Below are 6,423 nucleotides of genomic sequence, written 5' to 3'. Positions count from 1 at the left end.
ATTCGTCCTAGCCAATGATGTGGCACAGGTTTTCTATGTGAAGGACATGTCTACCAAGCCAAGAAAAAGAAAAGATAAGGAAGCGAATGCATCATACGATGAGCCAAAGCGGCACATAGTTCTTTCTGGGAAGAGAAACATCATGGGAGTGGATGACAAGACAGACAAGTCAGAAGATTATGCAAATTTTGATGGAAGTGCTCCATTCACAGTGAATATTGACCCAAGCATCCCGTTAAATGATGAAGATTTTCCATGGTTACGGCGCAAAGGGACACACGCGAAGAAACAGTTTCACACCCAAAGATCTGGGATGTGATCGGCTTCACTATCATCACTTTCTTCTGTGTTTCACACCCAGGAGGGAATGTCTGTAATAGTTAGGGTAGTTATGTGTTTTGGCATTTGAAACGCGAAGAAATTTTATGTGCAAACAAATTCTTTTCATGCATTTACTGATTTTTTTCCAGCTAAATGACCCTGAAATTGAAAAGCAATTCAAATGAACTCAGAAAAGGTTGAAAGTTGGCATGGTATCATAATTTCATACAAATAGCATGTGCAAGAAAGTAGAGAGGGTTACGGCAAAAACTGGATGCACTTCGTGTACAAAATGGACAATCTCTTTCGAAGTATCAGGGTTTCCGACGAAAACTGAACTGTTACAAAGGCATTTCATTTTTTAAATAACCTAAGCATTACTAAATTGAATATAATGATAAAACACACTAATATTAAACATAAGAAAAAAGAATCACTGAAAAAACTTTTTTCAAAGTTAAGTTATTCACAAACTAGTGATTCACACAAATTTCAAATAATTCAAAATTTAAACTATTCAAATTTGAAATCTACCGGCACTAACAGAAAGTTTGTAATTTTTTGTACCTAAAGCAAAAATATTCACAAAGAAACTCTAAATACAGCAAAAAACAACTCAAAAATAAATAAAACAAAAAAATAAAGCAAAAAAAATTACGGAAAAAAGCCCGCCTACTGGGCCAAAGCGGCCTGCATACGACTAGCGACACAACCTTTCATTGGGCCAGGATGCAGGCACGCGAAGGCCCAGTAGGCCCACTAGGCGAAGAGGACAGGTAGGCCCAGTAGGCCTGGTTAGGAGAGGAGCTCGAGAGAGCTACCGCACTGGGGCTTATAAACCAGTGCGGTAGCCCCTCGACTAGCGAGGTGGGACTAAACTTGCCGCACCGCACCTGCGCCAGCGCACCCCCTTTAGTACCGGGTCGTGGCACAAACCGGTACTAAAGGGGGGGCCTTTAGTACCGGTTTGTGCCACCACCCGGTACTAAAGGGGGTCGCTTCCCGCCGCTTGGCCTGGCCAAAACAGGCCTTTAGTACCAGTTGGTGGCTCCAACCGGTACTAAAGGTGCCCTCTATATATGCTAGAGTGCGAAAATTTCGTTTTCCCTTTCTGTTCGTTCCTCTGTTTCCGCCTCCGTCGCCGTCGCCGCCGCCCTCGATCGTCTCTGTCGCCACTCGTCTCCGTTGCCGCCCCCGTCCCCGTCGCCGCCCCCGTCCCCGTCGCCGCCCTTGTCTCCGTCGCCGCCCCGGGCCCGTCCCCGTCCCCGTCCCCATCGCGCCGTCCCCGCCATCACCGCCCCGGCCGTCTCCTCGCCGTCGCCTCATCGTCGCCTCGCCTCGCCGTCGCCTCACCGTCGCCTTGCAATCGCCGTCGCCCGCTGTGAGCCCTCCCCGAGCCCGTACACACACACACACAAGCATGTTTAATTAGTTTAGATAATTAGTCTTTAATTAGTTTAGATTATTATTTTGTTTGTTTAATTAGTTTAGATAATTAGTGTTTAATTAGTACACACACACACACACGTATTTTGTATGTTTAATTAGTTTAGATTATTTAGATTATTATTTTTTCACTATTATATATGTATGAATGCATGTTAGATGGATATAATTAGTTAGAAATTAGTGTTATATAGAAATGTTAGAAATTAGTGTTATATAGAAATGTTAGAAATGTTAGAAATTTTTAGTGTTATTTAGATTATTTAGATTAGCATAATTAGTGTTATATAGAAATGTTAGAAATTTTAGTTATCAAAATCCAATCATTAAAAAAATGTTACTTTTTGCGGGCATATAGCTAGTATTTGTTCTCGATGATGCCCGGCCCGCATCCTCGCCGTCGACCCGTCCGCGACGACGTCCAGCCGACCCATGTCCGGGGCTGGGCTCCGCCGGGCTGGCACTGGGAGGTGCTGCCTGGAGGGGCGCGCCGCTTGATGAGGAACCCGGCCCCGGGTCCCGTCGTCGACCCTGATCTCGTTTGGTGGCCTTCGCATGGGCCAGTTTCGGTGCGGAGGAACCCGGCCCCGCCGGAGGTGGTACGTCGCCGTGTCAGGGAGGAGGACGAGCACGTCCATCGCTACATGGTTGCGTTAGAGGGCGGCAGGTTCTCCAATACGTGGCAGTTTCTTCGGGGATCTCACTTCAGCTATAATCCTGTGAGGGTTCCTTCTCTTTGGGTGTCCACCGCCCGCGCCAGAGGAACCGCGAGTGTCCTAGATTCTTCTGTAGTATTCGATCTTTATTAGCTAATAGCCAGTGATGTACTATTCAATATTATATATTATTCGAGACGATGTATTCGAGATTATATCTATTATTCTAGACGATGTATTCGAGATGATATCTATTATTCAAGATGATGTAATTTGAATACTAAATTGTTTTATATTTCTTTTGGATTAGTTAAACAAAAGCTATGGCAGACAATACCGACAGAGAGGGAGAACAGACCATGTTCGATATGATACGCGGGCCAGATGATAATCAGAATGAAGAAGATTATGACGGCTCCGAATTTCTAAACAACACCGGAGAGGGTGATATGATATTCGATCGCGACGACCAAATTGATGAAGTCATGAACTACGATTATGACAATGACGAAGAACATGTTGATCCTGAAACAACAAAGACCGGCGAGGTATATATATTTATATAAGCAGGCATCTGGTGATCATCACATGTTTTAAATGACTTGAAGATATATTAACGAATCGATCTTTGTTCTTTCAGCCATCCGGATCGAGCAAATCTTCAGGCAAAATGACGAAACAAGGCCCGAACAAAAAGTTGAAGCCGGGCGTAAAGTACAATATCGAGGCATGCAGCCCTACTGGCAAACCATTAGCGCCTAAGAAGATTGCGGACAAGTTCGTTCGTCAGTGCGGAGTTCTTGTGAAGGACCAACTCCTGATCAAACTTCAAGAATGGAGAGAGCCAGCAAAGCCACGTCCAGATGTTACTTTTGTCGACAAGAATCAAAAAGATCTGCTTTGGGATACTCTCATGGAACATTTCACCCTACCAGATCATTTAACAGAAGCAGATGTGCAGAAAGTCAAGGAGGCTGCTCTTAGGATGATTGCGATTGCATTCAAGAACCACAAGAATCGTGAATGGAAGAAGTACGTCAAGGGAGGAAGGAAGACTCCAGTATTCAAGGGAACACTAGAGAACCAACGTGATCATTCGGACGATTTCGTGAAATTCAAGGATTCGGAATTAGCTAAGGAACGGTCGAGAATAAACAAGAAGAATGCCGAAAAAAAGGATAAGTTCCATAAGCTGGGGCCAGGTGGCTATGCGGTGGCAATGCCTAAGTCGGATAAGTCTGAGAAAGAGATGGAGGATGCAGGTGTCACTCCGGCTACTAAGAGGTGGCCCCCCAGGGTCAGGACTTGGTTCTATGCGCATGGGGGGAGTTGGACCCGGAGACAGGCAATGTTTCGACGAGGGCAAGTCTGAAGGGAGCCGACGATGCGATACTTGTTGCAATAGAAAAGGCACGATCGGGGGTGTTCCAGCCCAACAGAGAGAACGACGATCTTACGCGTGCCCTGGGAAATCCTGAACACCCGGGAAGAACACGAGGCAAGGGCGCTATTCCGTGGTATGAGGGGTTTTTAGAATGGAACACCGACTATAGAACCCGTGCGAGAAAGAAGATTGCGGAGGAGAAGAAGAGGAAGATGGAGGAGGAGCAGAGGAAGCGGGACTATGAACGCCTTCAAGGCCTAGAAGCAAGTCAAGAGGAATTGGCAGTCAAATTCCAGCGGCAGCAGGAGCAGATCGACTCACTTACCCATCAAAGGGGTTCTCAGCAGCTGCAGCAGCTAGCGGATGATCCAGCATTGGATAGCACCGGCCCATCCATGCCGAGAAGCAGCGTGGGTTCCGTCCCGGACGACGCAATGCTGGGTAAATACCCTGTGGATGACATCACGGAGAACACTAACTGCAAGCTACACGTCAAAATGAAGAACATATCCAAGAAGGTGGCGGACGTCTTTGCTTTCACAAATCCCCCCGAGGCAACCTTCCATTGCAACCCGATTCCAGCTGGCTATGCTCGTGTCTTGGTTGATGAGGTGGTGGACCCACCATATTCGGGGCTACAGCTTGACATTGCTGGAGGTGACGGCGAGCGCTTTCTCGGAGAGGCCAAACATTGTATCATCCTATGGAAAAAGGATTGCATCATCTTTCGAAGGCCACCGACACCGCGTCAGCCGAGTCCTCGTCGAAATCCGCCACCGAGTCAGCAGACTCCCGCTCCTGCAAGTCCACCAAGTCCGGCAAAGTGTCAGGCCACTCCTCCTGCTCCAAGTCCGGCAAAGTGTCAGGACAATCCTCCTCCTCCAAGTCCGCCACAGCATCAGACGTCCACTCCTCCTCCAAGTCCGGCACAACCTCAGGCCACTCCTCCTCGTCCAACTCAGCCCCGTCAGCCGTCTCCGCCACCTCAGCAATCGCAGAAGAGACACCCTGCAGCTATGGTGCGTAGCGGTAAGAGTCGAGGTAGTACAGAAAGTACAGGCGGAGGCAAGCGATATAAATATGGTCCAAGCCTCAAGCCTCTTCCGCAGAGGTCTTATGACAGGTCCGAGGAGAAAATCACAGCCATATCGAAGGCCGAGGTGGAAGCCCATTTTGCACCGAAACCGCCACCGCCGCCAAGGGAGAAAGTGCCTGAGGAAACGATTGACCACTTCATTCGTATGGCTCAACCACCAGCTCCCAAGCCTGTTGACACAGACTATGAGCGCCACATCAGGAAGTTAAATCGAGCACGTCTACAAAGGGAGGCGATCACGTCTACATCGGGATCGAGCAAACAAGAAGCAACTGCCAAAAAATGCGGAAAAACCATTCCCCAGCTGGGAGAACAAGAGGCGCAATCGATCCCCTCGCTTGTTGTGCCAGCAACAGGTGACAGTATGTGCGCCCAATATTATTGGGGGCAAACAGTGCATGTTCCCAAGGTGCGCAATGTGGTAATAACGGAGGAGCATATAATGCAGGCTGAAGTTCTCAACATCACTGTTGGACAACTCCACGAGATGGAGCCCATGCCTTTGCTTAGAGAGGATGAAATAAAACGGAAATATGTCTGGGGCCAACCTTTGGTCGCGCCATACAAGGTCAAGAACCTCCCAACGAGAATGTATGAATTGCATCAATGGTACATGAACATTACCAAGATTTCAAATCGATTGTCCCTCATGGTGAATGTCAAGCAGGACCATTACTTCCATGAGAAAGCTGTGTCCGTTGAGTATTTAGAATTGTTTCAGTTATACAATTAAGACGCACTCGACAAATCTATCGTCAGTTGCTATTGTCTGTAAGTGATTTCTTTCTATAATTTAAGTCTCAAGCTAGCTGCAGTGATCCTTTTGATCAATCATTACCTGTAATTATCCTCACTATATTCTTTTCTGTGGTATTATGCAGGATGAAGATATATGAAATGAAAAAAGGTGGACGCTTTGGCACTGAGTTCATTGACCCAAACACCGTTAATGAATACACATGGAAGATAAATGAACGTCAACAAAAGAACGTAGAGGACAGCATGCTAGAGTTCTTGAAGCGCCTCAAATACAATAAAGATATACTACTTCCTTACAACTTCCAGTGAGTCACACTGTCTTGTACTACAAATTCTCTGTTTTTGCCTACTAGCTAGCTACATGTTTTTGCTTACATATGCCCGCTTAATTAAGACATGCAAACGTGTGTGCATGCAGATTTCACTGGGTCTTGTGTATCATTAAAGTTGACGCCGGAACAGTTGAAGTACTTGACTCACTAATCTCAGAAAAAACTGACTATAACATCTTGTATGGGATAGTCAACAGGTAATTTCAATCATTATTAACTATATATCTCGGCCTATTTAGTTCGTCATTTCATGATATGAACTATTTAATAACTTCTTTATTCATTTTCTTTGTCGGCGGGCAGGGCTTGGGCAAGGTTCATCGCCGTCACGCCCGGCGAATGAAAAAAAAAGCTTAAATGGTTTCGACCCAAGGTAAGCAATTAAGTAGTACTAGCTAGCTAGCTAGCTGCCATCTCTTTAATTATCAT

The sequence above is a fragment of the Triticum aestivum genome, chromosome 3B (genome assembly GCF_018294505.1).
Source record: "Triticum aestivum cultivar Chinese Spring chromosome 3B, IWGSC CS RefSeq v2.1, whole genome shotgun sequence".
Lineage (NCBI taxonomy): Eukaryota > Viridiplantae > Streptophyta > Magnoliopsida > Poales > Poaceae > Triticum > Triticum aestivum.
This window is presented reverse-complemented; position numbering follows the sequence as displayed.